The sequence below is a fragment of the Meles meles genome, chromosome X (assembly GCF_922984935.1).
Source record: "Meles meles chromosome X, mMelMel3.1 paternal haplotype, whole genome shotgun sequence".
Classification (NCBI taxonomy): domain Eukaryota; kingdom Metazoa; phylum Chordata; class Mammalia; order Carnivora; family Mustelidae; genus Meles; species Meles meles.
The window spans coordinates 19,445,287-19,465,496 of NC_060087.1; the positions used below are offsets into that span (position 1 = coordinate 19,445,287).

A 20,210-nucleotide genomic window follows, 5' to 3' on the forward strand; every position below is an offset into this window, starting at 1 on the left:
GAAAATTAAGAAACAAAACAAATGAATAAAGTAAAAAAAAGAGGCAAAAAACCAGACTCTTAAAAATAGAGAATAAACTGGTGGTTGCTGGGGTAGGGGGATAGTGAAATAGATAAAGGGGAATAAGAGGGTACTTAAGACAAGCACTGAGTAATGTATAGAAGTGTTGGATAACTACTCACTTTTGGGTCACCCCCGTGTGGTCTCGTGGCGGAGTCGCTGCCGGACGCAGTCCCTACCTACCATGGTCTGTAGTGCTTTCAGTTCTTCTCTTTTAAGATGCCTAAGGAAGTGCACCATGAAGAGGAGGAGGTGGAGACTTTTGCCTTCCAGGCAGAAATTGCCCAACTTATGTCCCTCATCATCAATACTTTCTATTCTAACAAGGAAATTTTCCTTCGGGAGTTGATCAGTAATGCGTCTGATGCCTTGGACAAGATTCGCTATGAGAGCATGACAGACCCTTCCAAGTTGGACAGGGGTAAAGAGCTGAAAATTGACATCATCCCCAACCCCCAGGAACGCACCCTGACTCTGGTGGACACAGGCATTGGCATGACCAAAGCCGATCTCATAAATAATTTGGGGACAATTGCCAAGTCCGGAACTAAAGCATTCATGGAGGCTCTTCAGGCTGGTGCAGACATCTCCAAGATTGGACAGTTTGGCGTTGGCTTTTATTCTGCCTACCTGGTGGCAGAGAAGGTGGTGGTTATCACAAAGCACAATGATGATGAGCAGTATGCCTGGGAATCTTCTGCTGGGGGCTCCTTCACTGTGCGTGCAGACCACGGTGAGCCCATTGACCGGGGTACCAAAGTGATTCTCCGTCTTAAAGAAGACCAGACAGAATATTTAGAGGAGAGACGTGTCAAAGAAGTGGTGAAGAAGCACTTGCAGTTCATAGGTTACCCCATCACCCTTTATTTGGAGAAGGAACGAGAGAAAGAAATCAGTAATGATGAGGCAGAGGAGGAGAAAAGGGAGAAGGAGGAAGAAGATAAAGATGATGAGGAGAAGCCCAAGATTGAAGATGTGGGCTCAGATGAGGAGGATGATAGTGGGAAAGACAAGAAGAAGAAAACAAAGAAGATTAAAGAGAAATACATTGATCAGGAAGAACTGAACAAGACCAAGCCCATTTGGACCAGAAACCCTGATGACATTACTCAGGAGGAATATGAAGAGTTTTACAAGAGCCTTACTAATAACTGGGAAGTCCACTTGGCAGTCAAGCACTTCTCTGTAGAAGGTCAGCTGGAATTCAGGGCATTGTTCTTCATCCCCCGTCGGGCTCCTTTTGACCTCTTTGAGAACAAGAAGAAAAAGAACAACATCAAACTCTATGTTCGCCGTGTGTTCATCATGGAAAGCTGTGATGAATTGATACCAGAGTATCTCAACTTCATCCGCGGTGTGGTTGACTCTGAGGATCTGCCCTTGAACATCTCCCGAGAAATGCTCCAGCAGAGCAAAATCTTGAAGGTCATTCGCAAAAATATTGTGAAGAAGTGCCTTGAGCTCTTCTCTGAATTGGCAGAAGACAAGGAGAACTATAAGAAATTCTATGAGGCGTTCTCTAAAAACCTAAAGCTTGGAATCCATGAGGACTCTACTAACTGGCGCCGCCTTTCTGAGCTGCTGCGTTACCATACCTCCCAGTCTGGGGATGAGATGACTTCTCTTTGAGAATATGTGTCACACATGAAGGAGACCCAGAAGTCCATCTATTACATCACTGGTGAGAGCAAAGAGCAGGTTGCCAACTCCGCTTTTGTAGAGCGAGTGCAAAAGCGGAGCTTCGAGGTAGTGTATATGACGGAGCCTTATTGACGAGTACTGCGTGCAGCAACTCAAGGAGTTTGATGGGAAGAGTCTGGTCTCAGTTACCAAGGAGGGCCTGGAGCTGCCTGAGGATGAAGAGGAGAAGAAGAAAATGGAGGAGAGCAAGGCCAAGTTCGAAAACCTCTGCAAACTCATGAAAGAAATCTTGGATAAGAAGGTTGAGAAGGTGACCATCTCTTACAGGCTAGTGTCTTCACCCTGCTGCATTGTGACTAGCACCTATGGCTGGACGGCCAACATGGAGCAGATCATGAAAGCCCAGGCCCTTCGGGACAACTCCACAATGGGCTATATGATGGTCAAGAAGCACCTGGAGATCAACCCTGACCACTCCATTGTGGAGACGCTGCGGCAGAAAGCAGAGGCGGACAAGAATGACAAGGCTGTCAAGGACCTGGTGGTGCTGCTGTTTGAAACAGCTCTGCTCTCTTCTGGGTTCTCACTCGAGGAGCCCCAGACGCACTCCAACCGCATCTACCGCATGATCAAGCTAGGCCTGGGCATTGATGAATATGAAGTGATAGCAGAGGAACCCAGTGCTGCTGTTCCTGATGAGATCCCCCCCTTGAGGGTGATGAGGATGCCTCTCGCATGGAAGAAGTAGATTAGTTCTACCTGCAGACTTGAGCCCTCTGTATAGTGTCCCCATGGCTCCCTAGCAGCCTGGAGTGGCCCTGTTCACCTGGTTCCCTCTGCTGATGTCTAGTGTTTTTTTTTTCTTCCTCCTGTCTCTGAGGCAGGAAAGAAGGCCCTCAAGCCCTATCCCTTCTGATATTTGACAAGGGGTTTGGATGTGTATTGTGTTTTTTTTCTGTTTATTTTGTTCTGAGATTAAAGTATGCAAAATAAAGAATGATGCAGTTTTATACAAAAAAAAGAAGTGTTGGATAACTATACTGTACACTTGCAACTAACATAACACGGTATATTGATTATACTTGAATTCAATATATGAATTTTAAAAACAACCAGCATTAACTTGCCAGGCATGCAAGTGAACTATTTTCAAATCACATCCTCTAGCACCTTTCAGGTCTTCAGATGATGGTAGCCCAGGCCAGTATATTGACTTCAACCTCAAGACAGACTGTAAGTCAGAAGCACCCAGGTATGATGCTGCCAGATTTCTGGCCCAAAGAAACTGGATCCAACAATAAATGTGCACTGCTTAAGTCTTAAGCCACTAAGTTTTGGAGCGTTCTGTTATTCAGCAGTAGATAATGAACACAGCTGTGTTATGGATTTTTTTTTAAGATTTTATTCATTTATTTGAAAGAGAGAGATCACAAGCAGTCAGAGGCAGGCAGAGAGAGAGAGGAGGAAACAGGCTCCCCACTGAGCAGAGAGCCAGATGCGGGGCTCAATCCCAGGACTCTGGGATCATGACCTGAGCCGAAGGCAGAGGCTTTAACCCACTGAGTCACCCAGGTGTCCTGTGTTATTAATTTTTCACAGACACTATTTTAATAACTGTGCCTTATATATGTTTTACAGGTGAATGTAGGTATACATATCAATTTGTACAGGAAGTTATCTATTTTGATAGGTGTCATGTCAACAACATAAAAAAGTTAAAGTCTCATTTTCCCCTCATACCTTTTGTTTCTTCTTTTTTTTTGAAAGATTTTATTTATTTATTTGACAGACAAAGATCACAAGTAGAGAGGCAGGCAGAGAGAGGAAGGGAAGCAGGCCCCGCTGAGCAGAGAGCCCGATGCGGGGCTTGATCCCAGGATCCTGGGACCATGACCCAAGCTGAAGGCAGAGGCTTTAACCCACTGAGCCACCCAGGTGCCCCCCTTTTGTTTCTTCTTTAAATCAAAATACTGAAAAGGTACTTTCCAGCTATTATAAGATGCTGGCTTAGTCTCTTTCCTCTCATGCTACACTTAAAATGAAAAGAAAATTGCAGTCTTTACATCGGCAAGGAGGAAAAATTAAAACAAAACAAGAAATAATTTCTTAAAATATTTCTTTTATGTTATGATCACAGAAATTATCTATTCTTTCTATTCTCTTTTAAGAGCTGAGGATATACAGCTTTCTGATAATTGCATTATAATTTTGATTCAATTTATCCTAAAGAATAAAAAGTACAATCCCCATACATATATTACTTCTGGAATTCTAGCAGAAATATATCTGCCACACAAACTACTGGAATAAAACATTATTCATTCACACAGTCATTAAATATCTTTCAACACTTATTTATATGGTAAGCATGGATACAGCTGTGAACATGGCAGACACATTGCTGCTTACAACTCAGCATGATATGCAAACAAGTAAACACATTTTTAAAATACAGAGTGTTGAGTATTGTAATGTGGACAGGATAGGATTCTATGAAAACACACAGAGGATGAACCTTATCCAGGCATGGCAATAAGGTAAGGCATTCTAGGTGAAATGATGTTCAAACTAAGGTAAATGCATTGATGTGTTGGTAAAATACCTTTGCAGGAAACAAACAAATTAGCAAACGCTAATTTTTTAGTATAAGTACTCCCACTATGGTCAATTTTAAAGTACTAATGTGACATCACTGAGCATGGAGTTGGGAAGCAAGGTATAGAATCAGCTCTCACAAACTGGTAAAAGCCAGCTCCAGCAAACCACTGGAAATGCCTCATGAATTATTTTATCCTCTCTTCCTTATCCCTCCACCAAAGGCTGTGTTTAGGCCTATACCATCTAGATTATTTCAATAAATCCCAATTGGCCAACAATGGCTGATTCCTGGCTCTTCTCCTAACACCCTGCCAGCTACACTCCCATCATGCTCATTCTATGCATAAAATTTTGAGTGTTTCACTGTTTTAGTCTGTTTGGCTAGTCATAACAAAATGCCATAGAAGGGGTAGCTTATAAACAACAGAAATTTATTTGTAATAGTACTGGAGGCTAGAAGTCTGAGATCAGAGTGCCAGCATGATTGGGTTCCAGTGAAGGCCCCATTCCAATTTGTTCACTTCTCACTGTCTGCTCACAGTTCTGGAAGGGGGCAAGTGATTTCTCTCGGGTCTTTTTTATAAGGGAACTAACCCCATTTGTGACAGTTCTGCCCTCATGACCTAATCACCTCCCACAGACTCCACCTCCTGAAACCACTACTTTGGGCATCAGGTTTTAAACATATGAATTTTGGCAGGGACACAAACATTCAAACCATAGCATTCACCATCATATATAAAATCAAACTCCTCAGTATAGCTCCTAAGCTCTTCATGGTCAGGCCTTGCCTGCCTGTTGAACCTCAACTCCCACCTCTTCCTCCCATGCCTGCTATGTACTAACCATCTTGAATAGTCATCACTGACCTGTAAGTCCCAGAACACATACCAAGTGTCCCTCCCTCTACTCCCTCAAGGACAAGAGCATAAACACATATTCATTGAGTGCTAACTAAATGCCAGGGAAGGTGCTAAGCACTAGGAACACAAATATAAATAAGACACAATTCCTGAGCTCAGCAATAGTGGGCTGGGCAGACAGACATGTAAATTCCTTATTACAATGGCTTGAGATGAACCCAGTACCTACAGGGATGAATACAACACATAATCAGAAACAGTAAATACCAACCAAACCCTATAATAGAACCTGGAATGTGGTAGATGCTAAATAAATATTCGTTAAATACATGAATTAGTGACATAATGCCTGATTAGGTTTACCATTTGGGTAATGTAGTACATACAAGAATTGCAAGTATTTTGAGAAGGCAGAGCCCAATGCTTATTGGAGAAAAGACCAAAAACATACTTTCATAAGATAATTTATAAAGAAATGAGTCCTGAAAGGCACCTCTACAGGCCTACTGAGTCCCCAGGTCTTCAAAGATTTGCAGATTTATGCAAATGATCTCCAATGTCGGCTGATCATGAGAATCACTGAAGGAACATATAAAAGGAAATGGATTTTGGCCACAAAACCACATCAGTTAGAGGTACTTCCAAGGCATTTTTATTTATAAAAATCTTCCCAAAGTTCTGATACACAGCTCTGACTTAGAAATGCACAGAACTTATTATATCTGCAAGCAAAAGCAGCGTTGTGATTACTTATTGAGAAGAGAAGGAAAGAAAGACAGAGGGACTTGGCAAAACCAACATTTTGGTGACTCCTTTCTCTAAGGGCAGCTATTTGCAGATCCTCCCTGAAGCTAACTTGCTAAAGGCCTCTGCCCACTAATATTTTTGGCGAGGCCTGCTATCATTACAGCTGTCTTAAACTAAAGTTGGTGTGGGTAGTCAATTTGGGTCCTCTGAATACACAAAACAGGTATTGTCCAGAGGTCCTTGAAAGGAAGGTATCAAGGATCTGTTCTTGTTATAATGTTACTGTTTAACAGGGGACAAAGAAAGAAGTGGAAAAAGGGGGCGGGGCGGGGGGGTAGGGAGGGTAGGGAGGAAGTAAGGAAGGAAGAATTAAATTACACTCCCTCTCCCCAAAATGGCCACTGTTGAGGTGTTTTGTACAACATTCCAATCTGATCTGGAGAAAAGCTATGAATGTCTTTCAAAAGACAGGTTTTTATCTTCCCCATTTTTGCTCTCTGTGAAGACTCTTTAGGTCAAAGATTTCTTATCTACCTTAGTTATTGGGCGGTAATTTAAACAAATGCCAAGGCATCGGAGATGACTATATGAAATTCTGATACTCCATGGAAAAGTTACCATTAATTTTAAATTTTATTCAAAATGCAAACCTTTGGTCTTTTCATAGTTCAAAGTAATACAAATTCACTGTGAAAAAAATTAAACAACACAAAGTATTTTTTAACAAATGAAAGCTAAGTCCCACCCACCTCCAAGAGAAACCTCTGTGCTATTTATCTGGTGTTAGTCTTACTAACTTTAATATGCATGTAAACTAAATGTGCTTGCTCCATACATACCATTCTGTAGCCTTCTAAAAAAGTTTTTAGACTGTGGTAGGATGCCTGTGTCAATGACTCTAAATATAGCCTGCCCTTTTTTAAGTTTTTATTTGAATTCTACTTAACATATAGTGTAATATTAGTTTCAGGAGTACAATGTAGTGATTCAACACTTTCATACTTTTATATTTTATATTTTTTCATATTTTTAATCTTTTATTTTTTAATAAAACTGAATTTATTTAAGGTACACAATGTGATGGTTTGATGTATATACACAGTGAAATAATTACTACAGTCAAGCTAATTAACATATAATCTCCCTGCACTGTTTCCCATTTTGTATATGTATGAGAGCACCTGAAACCTCTCTTAGCCAATCTCTAGTCTTCAATGTAGTATTATCAACTATAGTCATCATGCCATACATCAGATCTCTAGACTTACTCATCCTATATAACTGTAGCTTTGTAGCCTTTAACCAACATCTCTCCATTTCCTCCACCTCTCAACTCCTGGTGACCACCTTTCTACTCTCTCGTTCTGTGTATTTGACTTTTTTTTAGATTCCACATATCAGTGATATCATGTAGTATTTTCTACCTGTATCTGGTTTATTTCACTTAGTATGATGTCCTGCCAGCTCATCCATATTGTCATAAATGGGACTACTTTTAAAAGGCTGAATAAGGGACGCCTGGGTGGCTCGGACTACTTTTAAAAGGCTGAATAAGGGACGCCTGGGTGGCTCAGTTGGTTAAGCGGCTGCCTTCGGCTCAGGTCATGATCCCAGCGTCCTGGGATCAAGTCCCACATCAGACTCCTTGCTCGGTGGGGATCCTGCTTTGCCCTCTGACTCTGCCTGCTACTCTGTCTGCCTGTGCTCACTCTCTCTCTCTCTCTCTGACTAATAAATAAATAAAATCTTAAAAAAAAAGACACAGTGTGGGAATAAATTTAAAAAAAAAGAAAGAAAAGGCTGAATAATAATCCCTTGTATGTATATAACACAATTTTTTTTATTAAAGATTTCATTTTTATTTATTTGACAGAGAGAGAGAGAGAGATCACAAGCAGGCAGAGAGGCAGGGAGAGAAAGAGGGGGAAGCAGGCTCCCCATCAAGCAGAGAGCCCGATGCGGGCCTCGATCCCAGGATGCTAGGATCATGACCTGAGTCGAAGGCAGAGGCTTAACCCACTGAGCCACCCAGGCGCCCTATACCACAGTTTCTTTATGCACTCATCCATTATTGGATATTTAGTCTTTTGAAAATAAATACCTATTTTTTTCTACTGTATGGATGGACTTCTGGGTTCATGCTAGTTTTGCCATTATATACAACACTGAAATAAAACACCCTTCAGATACTTACATTATTACTTCTTTAGACTAATTAACTAGAAGTAAATTCTTGGATTAAAAATGGTAAACACATTTTAATCTAACTTTGCTTTCCAGAAAGGTAAGTCAATTTAGACTGCAGAGATCAACTGATTTAAACAGCACAGGAGACCGCCTATTTCTTGAATCCCCTCTGGCTATTAGCTATCTTTTTCATCTTTGACAGTATAGTAGCTAAAAAAATAATCACCATGTTATCATTTTAATTTATACTTCTCTAATTATTGCAAAGTTATGCATCTTCTCTTGTTTACTGGAATTTATATGAATTTCCTCTTCTGAAAATTGTCTTAAATTTTCTGTCCATTTTTCTGCTTAAGTGTTTATCTGCTTTATTAATTTTTTAAAAAGTATCTTTACATTATAAGGCTATGTTCCTACCCTCTGGCACCTTTATTTGTTATATGCTTTTAAAATTTGTTTGAGTTTTGTCATGCCAATGATGATGATGATTTCTGTATAGTCAAACTGATCCAGTTTTTCTTTAATGTGATAAAACCTTAAGGCCAAGCTAAGAAATCCTTTCACCTTCTCCAAAAATTCGAAATGGTTTTTCTACTTTTCTTTTAATAATTGTATGATTATTACTTTTCACATTTAAATATTTATCCTTCTGGAACTTATTTTTGTTAGTAGTACGAAAAAGAAACCAACTTTTTTCTTTCCATATAAATATTCATATGTACCAACATTATTTTATGAATTATCCTTTTAGTTTCAGATAGGTTCATATGTTTAGCTACATTCATCATATAAGTAAATATTCAACATTCAACATCAGTGGATTTAATCTCAGATATTTTTGGGGGGTTGTTTGGGGTTTTGGGGGGGTTTTTTGTTTGTTTTTGTTTTTAAAGATTTTTATTTATTTATTTATTTGACAGACAGAAATCACAAGTAGGCAGAGAGGCAGACAGAGAGAGAGGAAGGGAAGCAGGCTTCCCGCTGAGCAGAGAGCCCAATGCGGGGCTCAATCCCAAGACCCTGGGATCATGACCTGAGCTGAAGGCAGAGGCTTTAACCCACTGAGCCACCCAGGTGCCCCTGTTGGGGTTTTTTTTTTTTTTTTTTTGCTAGTTTTAAGCTTATACCCTTCAGGCTGTGGGAGGTCAGGAGTAAATTTAGTACATCTGAATGAATTCCATAGTGTTCCACCAAATTCCATAGGTAGATGGTCTTATTATATAATCCATTTGTACCAGGTAATGTGGGCGGGCCCTAATACTCAGGAGAAAAAACACTTACATAGTCTATTCAATTGGTTCTCAAACTACTCTGAAAATATACCAGGCACATAATACCAAGTAATATGAAAGAAATTACACTGATACTGGATGCAATTGCAATGTTGAACTAGTTTAAAATCAGACATTCTACCTTTAAGGGGGAAAAAAATCTAATATCTTTCCCTTACCTACTTTTCTAGAGAAGGCTTTCCATTCTCCAGGATAAAACATTTAAAGAAAGATTGGATCAGAGCAAGTGTCAAAGGCCAGATGAAACTACAAGAACCTATACATACCTATCATGTATTCAGTGGTCAAGTAGGATATTTTAGAAAATAATTCCCAAAAATATACAAAAATGAAAATGATCACAATACTAATTTTTGACCACCATGAAATATTTGTAAGAGGGAGAGAGAGAGAATCTTAAGAAGCCTCCACACCCAACACAGAGCCAGAAAGGAATCTCAATGTCACAACCCTGAGATCATAACCTAAGACAAAATCGAGAGTTGGACACTTAACCAATTGAACCACCCTAGCGACCCTAAATACCAATCTTCAGTCAGTTTATGAACTCAGGCCTACAAAGAAATTCTTTCAATGACAAATCATTAAGGGGTTTCAGAGAAGTGGTTTCACTAGGGTCCTGAATCATATTGAAATTTTTTTAGATCTATTACTACAAATAAGATTATTTTGGTCTCTAAGAACAATGGGCCATAGATCTCTGATGTTCTGGGGAATAAGTATGAGGCTTCACAAATCCAAATACTTTCATATATCTCATATACATAGATACTACTATTTTTTCAGATATATCTAGATGCTGTTTCATTAATAAAATACATATTCATTTTAGAGCAATTGTGAAGTTGTGGTAGTTTTGAGCATTAGACATTTTTTAATTAATAGCTTAAAATGGTTTTTTAATGTTGAAAGTGTTTTTATATATATATTTTTTTAAAGATTTTATTTATTTATTTGACAGACAGAGATCACAAGTAGGCAGAGAGGCAGGCAGAGAGAGAGAGGGAAAAGTAGACTCCCCACTGAGTGCAGAGCCCCATGCGGGGCTTGATCCCAGGACCTGAGCCGAAGGCAGAGGTTTTAACCCACTGAGCCACCCAGGCGCCCCGTGTTAATATATTTTAAAAATGAGTTTCATTCATTGTAATTTTGGTTTACACATCCCTGATGGTAAGTGATGATGAGCATCTTTCCATGTGTCTTTTGGCCACCTGGGTGCCTTCTTTGGAGAACCATCTCTTCATATCTTCTCCCCATTTTAAAAATTGGATTCTTTGAGTTATTTTGTGTTGAGTTGTGTAAGTTTTTTGTATATTTTGGATACTAACCCTTTAACAGATATGTCATTTGTAAACATCCTCTCCCATTCAGTAGGTTGTCTTTTAGCTTTGTTGGTTGTTTCCCTTGTTGTGCAGAAGCTTTTTATTTTGATGTAGTCCCAATACTTTATCTTTAATGTTGCTTCCCTTGTCTCAGGAGACATACCTTCATTAATATATATGGAATTTAAGAAACAGACAAATGAGCAAAGGGAAAAAAAGAGACAAACCAAAAAATAGACTCTTAACTCCAGAAAACAAACTGATGGTTACCAGAGGAGAGATGCATGGGGGAATGGGTGAAATAGGTGATGAGAATTAGAAGTACACTCATTTTGATGAGCACTAAGTAATATACAAAAACTTTTCAATCACTATATGGTATACCCAAAACTAATATAGCACTGTATGTTAACTATACTAGAATTAAAATTTTGAAAAAAGAGTTTCACCAAAGTCTGATACCCAGTATTTCAGTCGACTGTTTTCTATTGTTATATGACAAATTACCTAAAAATTTAGCTGTCTAAAACAGTAACATTTTTTCATGTCTCCAAATTTTCTGGGTCTCCAAATTTTCAATCCAGGTTCACCTGGAAATCTTCTGCATTACTCGATGTCATCTTAGGTCACATGGTGATATGCAACTGGCAAATGTGCTGGTCTACAGAGTCCAAGCTACCTTCACTCACATATATGGCACTCTGGCAGGGATGCCCTGAAGGCTGGGTTCAGTAGGAGCTGTCAACTAGAGTGCCCACATGCAACTTTTCTAGCCTGGCAGTCACATGGTGAGTAGACTTCATACAAGGAGGCTCAGTGCTCCCAGGGAGAGTGCTCCAAAAGATAGAAATTGGAAATTTCCAGGCTTCTAAAGCCTGGATCTTAAACTAGCACAGTGTCATTGCCGCCATATCCTATTTGTCTATCAATCAAAAAACTGCCCAGATTCAAGATTCACAGACCCCCAACTCTTGACTGGAAAAGTTTCGAAGAATTTAGAGACCACTTTAATCTACCCACATACACTAACTTCTGGATAAGAGCTGTCATGTCTCTTCATTTCAATAAGATTTTAAACTTATTAAATAATACCTTACCCACCCCATTCCTGCTTCATTCACTTCCTCCCCAAGTTTAGGTCAAACACACTAAAACAATAAAGGTCTCGATCAGAAAAGCCACAGATCTACCCAGTACTAATGTTCATATTCATTTGCAGAGGACCAAACTTCCTGATTAAAAACTAGATTATATGCTTTTTCTGCATCAATTGAGAGGACCATGTGGTTCTTCTCTCTTCTCTTATTGATTTGTTCTATCACATTGATTGATTTGCGAATGTTGAACCATCCTTGCAACGGAGGGATGAATCCCACCTGGTCATGATGGATAATCTTTTTAATGTGCTGCTGGATCCTGTTTGCTAGGATCTTGTTGAGAATCTTAGCATCCATATTCATCAGTAATATTGGTCTGAAATTCTCCTTTTTGGTAGGGTTTTTGCCTGGTTTGGGGATCAGGGTAATGCTGGCTTCATAAAAAGAGTCTGGAAGTTTTCCTTCTGCTTCAATTTTTTGAAACAGCTTAGGACAATTGGTGTTATTTCTTCTTTGAAAGTTTGGTAGAATTCCCCAGGGAATCCTTCAGGTCCTGGGCTCTTGTTTTTTGGGAGGTTTTTGATCACTGCTTCAATCTTGTTACTAGATATCTGTCTATTCAGGTTGTCAATTTCTTCCTGGTTCAAAATTTGCTTATTGGCAAATAACTGTTGGTAATAATTTCTTTTTTTTTAGAGATTTTATTTTTATTTGACAGACAGAGATCACAAGTAGGCAGAGAAGCAGGCAGAGAGAGAGAGGAGAGAGGAGGAAGCAGGCTCCCCACTGAGCAGAGAGCCCGATGCAGGGCTCGATCCCAGGACCCTGGGATCATGACCTGAGCCGAAGGCAGAGGCTTTAACCCACTGAGCCACCCAGGCGCCCCATAATTTCTGATGATTGTTTCTATTTCCTTGGTGTTAGTTGTGATCTCTCCCTTTTCATTCATAATTTTATTAATTTGGGCTTTCTCTCTTTTCTTTTGGATTAGTGTGGCCAATGGTTTATCGATCTTATTGATTCTTCCAAAAAAACCAGCTTCTAGTTTCATTGATACGTTCTACTGTATCTCTGGTTTCTACCTCATTGACCTCTGCTCTAATCTTGATTATTTCCCTTCTTGCATGTGGAGTTGGATTGATTTGTTGTTGATTCTCCAGTTCCTTAAGGTGTAGAGACAGCTGGTGTATTATGGATTTTTCAATTTTTTTGAGGGAGGCTCGGATGGCTATGTATTTCCCCCTTAGAACCGCCTTTGCTGTAGCCCATAGGTTTTGGACCGAAGTGTCTTCATTCTCATTGGTTTCCATGAATTGTTTAAGTTCATCTTTGATCTCCTGGTTGATCCAAGCATTCTTAAGCAAGGTGGTCTTTAGCTTCCAGGTGTTTGAGTTCCTTCCGAACTTTTCCTTGTGATTGAGCTCCAGTTTCAAAGCATTGTGATCTGAGAATATGCAGGGAATAATGTCAGTCTTTTGGTATCGGTTGAGTCCTGCTTTGTGACCGAGTATGTGGTCTATTCTGGAGAAGGTTCCATGTGCACATGAGAAGAATGAGTATTCTGTTGTTTTAGGGGGGAATGTTCTGTATATGTCTATGAGGTTCATCTGGTCCAATGTTTCATTCAATGCTCTTATTTCTTTATTAATTTTCTGCTTCGATGATCTGTCTATTACTGAGAGAGGCATATTAAGATCTCATACTATTAATGTATTCATATCAATATGACTCTTGACAAAATCCAGCATCCATTCCTGATTAAAACACTTCAAAGTATAGGGATAGAGGGAACATTCCTGAACTTCATAAAATCTATCTATGAAAGACCCACAGCAAATATCATCCTCAATGGGAAAAAGCTTGCAGCCTTCCCGTTGAGATCAGGAACATGACAAGTATGCCCACTCTCACCACTCTTGTTCAACATAGTATTAGAAGTCCTAGCAATGGCAATCAGAAAACAAAGAGAAATAAAATGTATCCAAATTGGCAATGAAGAAGTCAAACTCTCTCTCTTCACAGATGACATGATTCTTTATATGGAAAACCCCAAAGACTCCACCCCCAAACTACTAGAACTCATACAGCAATTCAGTAACGTGGCAGGACACAAAGTCAATGTACAGAAATCAGTGGCTGTCTTATACACTAACAATGAAAATACAGAAAGGGAAATTAGAGAATCGATTCCATTTACTATAGCACCAAGAACCATAAGATACCTGGGAATAAACCTAACCAAAGAGGTAAAGGATCTGTACTCGAGGAACTACAGAACACTCATGAAAGAAATTGAAGAAGACACAAAAAGATGGAAGACCATTCCATGCTCTTGGATCAGAAGAATAAACATTGTTAAAATGTCTATACTGCCTAGAGCAATCTATACTTTTAATGCCATTCTGATCAAAATTCCACCAGTATTTTTCAAAGAGCTGGAGCAAATAATCCTAAAATTTGTATGGAATCAGAAGAGACCCCGAATTGCTAAGGAAATGTTGAAAAACAAAAACAAAACTGGCGGCATCACGTTACCTGATTTCAAGCTTTACTCCAAAGCTGTGATCACCAAGACAGCGTGGTACTGGCATAAAAACAGACACATAGACCAGAGTAGAGAGCCCAGATATGGACCCTCAACTCTATGGTCAAATAATCTTCGACAAAACAGGAAAAAATATACAGTGGAAAAAAGACAGTCTCTTCAATAAATGATGCTGGGAAAACTGGACAGCTATATGTAGAAGAATGAAACTCAACCATTCTCTTACACCATACACAAAGATAAACTCGAAATGGATAAAAGACCTCAACGTGAGACAGGAATCTATCAGAATCCTAGAGGAGAACATAGGCAGTAACCTCTTCAACATCAGCCACAGCAACTTCTTTCAAGACATGTCTCCAAAGGCAAAGGAAACAAAAGCGAAAATGAACTTTTGGGACTTCCTCAAGATCAAAAGCTTCTGCACAGCAAAGGAAACAGTCAACAAAACAAAAAGGCAACCCACAGAATGGGAGAAGATATTTGCAAATGACAGTACAGACAAAAGGTTGATATCCAGGATCTATAAAGAACTCCTCAAACTCAACACACATAAAACAGATAATCATATCAAAGAATGGGCAGAAGATATGAACAGACACTTCTCCAATAAAGACATACAAATGGCTATCAGACACATGAAAAAATGCTCATCATCACTAGCCATCAGGGAGATTCAAATTAAAACCACATTGAGATATCACCTTACACCAGTTAGAATGGCCCAAATTAGCAAGACAGGAAACAACGTGTGTTGGAGAGGATGTGGAGAAAGGGGAACCCTCTTACACTGTTGGTGGGAATGCAAGTTGGTGCAGCCACTTTGGAGAACAGTGTGGAGATGCCTCAAGAAATTAAAAATAGAGCTTGCCTATGACCCTTCAATTGCACTGCTGGGTATTTACCCCAAAGATACAGATGTAGTGAAAAGAAGGGCCATCTGTACCCCAATGTTTATAGCAGCAATGGCCATGGTTGCCAAACTGTGGAAAGAACCAAGATGCCTTCAACGGATGAATGGATAAGGAAGATGTGGTACATATACATGATGGAGTATTATGCCTCCATCAGAAAGGATGAATACCCAACTTTTGTAGCAACATGGACGGGACTGGAAGAGATTATGCTGAGCGAAATAAGTCAAGCAGAGAGAGTCAAATATCATATGGTTACACTTATTTGTGGAGCATAACAAATAACATGGAGGACATGGGGAGATGGAGAGGAGAAGCGAGTTGAAGGAAAATGGAAGGGGAGATGAACCATGAGAGACTATGGACTCTGAAAAACAACCTGAGTGTTTTGAAGGGGCGGGGGGTGGGAGGTTGGGGAACCACGTGGTGGGTAATAGAGAGGGCATGTACTGCATGGAGCACTGGGTGTGGTGCAAAAACAATGAATACTGTTACGCTGAAAATAAATAAATAAATAAATAATATTAAATTTTTAAAAAATCTATAGGAGCGCCTGAGTGGCTCAGTGGGTTAAAGCCTCTGCCTTCAACTCAGGTCATGATCCTAGAGTCCTGGGATCAAGCCCCACATCGGGCTCTCTGCTCAGAAGCGAGCCTGCTTCCCTTCCTCTCTCTCTGCCTGCCGCTCCGCCTACTTATGATCTCTGTCAAATAAATAATAAGTAAAATCTTTTAAATAAAAACAACTAGATTATAAAGCTGTGGTGATCAAAACAGTATGGTAGGAACATAGAAATAGACACGGAAACCAATGGAACAGAATAGAGAGCCCAGAAATAAACCCATGCATATACTGTCAATTGATTTTGACAAGGGCACCAAGAATATACAGTAGGAAAAGGACAGTCTCTTTAATAAATGGTACTGGGAAAATGGGATATTTATATGTTAAAAGAATAAAATGGAATACCTATCTCATACTACTCACAAAAGTTAATCCAAAATGGGTTGAAAACTTAATGTGAGACTGAATAAACATTTTTCCAAAGAAGATATGCAGATGGCAAACATACACATGAAGAGATGCTCAACTCCACTAATACTGTGGGAAATGCAAATCAAAACCACAATGAGATAACACTTTACACCTGTCAGAATGGCTAGTACCAAAACACATGAAATAATAAATTTTGATGAGAATGTGGAAGAAAAGGAACCCGTATGCACAGTTGGTGGGAATGTAAATTGGTGAATCCATTTTGAAAACAGCATGAAGTTTCTTTAAAAAAATTAAAAAATAGAAATACCATATGATCTAGTAATTCCACTACTGAGTATTTATCCAAAGAAAATAAAAACTCTAATTCAAAAGATCCATGCACTCCTAGGTTTATTATAACATTATTTCCAATAGCCAAGACATGGAAGCAATTCAAATGCCCATTGATGGACAAATGTATAAAAAGATGTGGTCAATATATACAATGGAATATTATTCAGCTATAAGAAAGAATGAGATCTTGCCATTAGCAACAATATGATGGACCCTGAGAGTATTATGCTAAGAGAAGTAAGTCAATCACAGAAAGACAAATACCATATGATTTCATTCATTATGTGAAATTTAAGAAACAAAAGAAATGAACTAACCAAGAAAAATAGGGACAAACAAAAAAAACACACTCTTAAATACAGAGAACAAACTGGTGGTTGCCAGAGGGGAGGTAGGTGGTGGGAGGTGGGAAATAGATAAAGGGGATCAAAAGTACACTTGTCTTGATAAGCAAAAAGCAAAGTACAGAATTGCTGAATCATTATATTATACATCTGAAATGAATATAACGTTGTCTATTAACAATACTTCAACTAAAAATAGAAAAGGAAAAGTGGTCTCTCTATATGCCTCTAACTTAAATGCTGATTTTTCTAAGAGTCCTACCCTTGAACATTGAGGTCATAGTTGTCATTCTTTATGGCTAAACTTTCTCCCCTATCATTCGAACATAGCCTGTTTTCCAGTATGCATTCTGAAAATGCCAGTGGCTTGCTTCCCCAAGTTATCTGGAAACCAAGCCATGGTCACATACTCTAGGCTCTGCTAAATATGATTTAAATTGGAAGTTGTGCTGGATATTTCCATTTACCCCTTCTGGATCCATTTTCTACCCTTTCCCACAGTGCTCTGTAACCAAGAACCTGACCTCTTGACAGCACATCTCCTGGGCTTCCTTTACCAGATGCCTTCGCATTGTGTTTGACCAATGGCAGACACAAGCAGAAGATCAGAGAACCAGGAGAGAGTGAGGCTGATGTTATTTATTCTCCTTGCTTCTTCCTTGCTAGGGTGCAACTTGGCAATGGTTATATCCCTTTAGATAAGGCCACAGCCTCTCTCCTATGGTACTAGATCTTGATGTGTTCTTGTAATTGCTCCTTTCCCTGCCCATTCAGACCTAGGGGTGGTAAAGTCTCCCCTCTGTAGCTGACTTCTGAATGATTCATCATCCTCTTTTGTTCCTTTGAAAAGTCTCTTATTTAAGGGCATTGGGTGGCTCAGTGTGTTAAACCTCTGCCTTTGGCTTGGGTCATGGTCTCAGAGTCCTGGGATCGAGCCCCACATCGGGGGTCTCTGTTCGGTGGGAAGCCTGCTTCCCCCTCTTTCTCTGCCTGCCTCTCTGCCTACTTGTGATCTCTGTGTGTCAAATAAATAAATAAATTCTTTTTAAAAAAATTTAAAAAAAGAAAAGTCTTATTTAAATTCACTTTGGTGACCCATTTGAGGGTGCCATCTATTTCTTGTCAGAACCATGCCTAATACAGAAATGATTAACAGATAGAAGCAGGAACCTTGCTAAATCCATCCTGGTTTAAAAAAAAAAGGTAGCACAGGATTGGTGCAATCTATAGTACCACCAGCAATGGGATCTGCAGAACTCCAGGACTTGGCATGATTGGGAGCACTTACCCTAACTGTATAATCTCCATGCTTGGTTCTCCTGCCTTCCTGGAGATTAAATCAACCAGTGTTCAGTCTCAATTTCTATTATTTGGAACTAAAGCCCTGACTGATACAGCTCTCTTGTTTTCTTTTCTCAGATCATAGTTTTATTCATATCCCCCCTCCCCACCTCCACTGAATGTAACTGAAATCTATGCACTGATATTTACCAAATCGTTTTCTTTATTATAAGTTTCCTGTTAGCTCAATTACCTATTAGACATCATCATATCACCATTTAAGTGTCATATGAGCTCCTTAAATCCAGTATTTTAAAACCTGTCTTTTCATCTCCCATCTTAATTTCCCTTCCTCTTCAGCTCCTTAACCGGGTACTCTGCTTTATCTGGATAGATGATACTACTGTCTAGTTACTTATCCAAATACAAAACTTGCTAAGTTTCCTACACTCTGGTATTTCCTTCCTTCCATTCAGCCCCCCCCCACCACATGCTTGCAGTCACATCCTACTATTTCTACTTCTTCCTATTATACTGACTTCTAATTGTTAATTGTTAAGGTTATAGTCCTCATCATTTTCACCATTAGAGATGCCCTCTGCCCACTTACATCCATTCTTTCACTCTTCTACCTGAAATAAACACACTAAAACTCAAATCTAAAACCCCAGTGCCTCCAATAATGTCTTAAACAAGGCCCTCCATGAACTGGCCCCACTCACCTCTCCAGTATTATTTTCTAGAATCATCACCCTAGGCTCCAGCCAGCTCATGAAAGGTTCAAGTAATTTTCCTCACCTCCATGCTACATATCACATGGAGATACCTGGTGTTTCTTCAGTCTCAAATATATATTGCCTTCAGGGGTGGGAGGTTGGGGGAACAGGTGGTGGGTGATGGGGAGGGCACGTTTTGCATGGAGCACTGGGTGTTGTGCAAAAAGAATGAATACTGTTACGCTGAAAAAATTAATAAAAAGGGAAAAAAATATATATTGCCAAGTTACACAATATCCATTTATCCTTTAAAACTCATACGTTATCATCTTCTGACCACTCTACCTTATAGATGGTCTGTTTCTGTGCACTCCAGGAGACCTCTGTCATAACATTTATCACACCACATCTTAATTTTTGGTTTACTCATCTATCATCCCCTCTATACTGTGGACTTATTAGAAGAAGGCACAATGCCGACCCAGTACACACTTGATACATTTTTGTTGCATAGATTACATTTTGCAGCCAAAATTAAATTATAAAAATGGAAGATGTCTGCATTTCATAATGGCAAAAAAGAGCCAACCAGTAACTGCTGCCTTTAAGTAGGGGCACAGAGAAAGAAGCAGAAGCAAGGTGGACCTACAGAACACTGAATCAAATAGGGTAGTAGTTCTTATGGAGAAATTCAGGGCCCTCATATACTGTAGGAAAGATCATTTGGGAGTAGGGAAAACTTTTTGGAATCACTTGAAGCAACATCATTTACACAGTCACTTGTGTGAGGCTAGCTCTGTCCTATGGATAAATTTGATTTAGTACTCCAAGGTTCATTTGTATAAGACTGCTCCTCTGCAAGAGAGCAGGCCAACATTGATCATGCTTGAATGATTTAGTCTGCAGCCAAAATCAAGCCAAAGTCAATTGAATGTTACAAAGGAAACATCTATAAAGGGGTTTTTGTTCCCTTAAAATTAGAACCTCTTAAACTGAAAAAGGGATAAATGGCATACCTATAGAATAATGGAGGTGGAAATGGAGCCCAAAAAGACTTGCAGGACACTTAACTCAGGTCAAAAGAGAACAACAGTTGAGGATAACAATATTAAGTGGCCAGTGTTATACCATTTCCGGAGAGAAGAGCTCCAGGGTACACAGTGATCTTTCAAAACATCCAGACTTAGCTCTGAATGCAGAGCAGAGGAAGAAAATAAATACAGGGCAGGATGGCAAGAGAGTAAAGTGGCTGACGGGCTCAGTAAAAAGAA

General features: G+C 39.4%; 1 pseudogene; it reads left to right on the plus strand.

Moving 5' to 3' along the window:
• Window positions 1-279: 279 nt before the first annotated feature.
• LOC123934350 lies at window positions 280-2,469 on the plus strand (annotated as a pseudogene).
• Window positions 2,470-20,210: the final 17,741 nt, after the last annotated feature.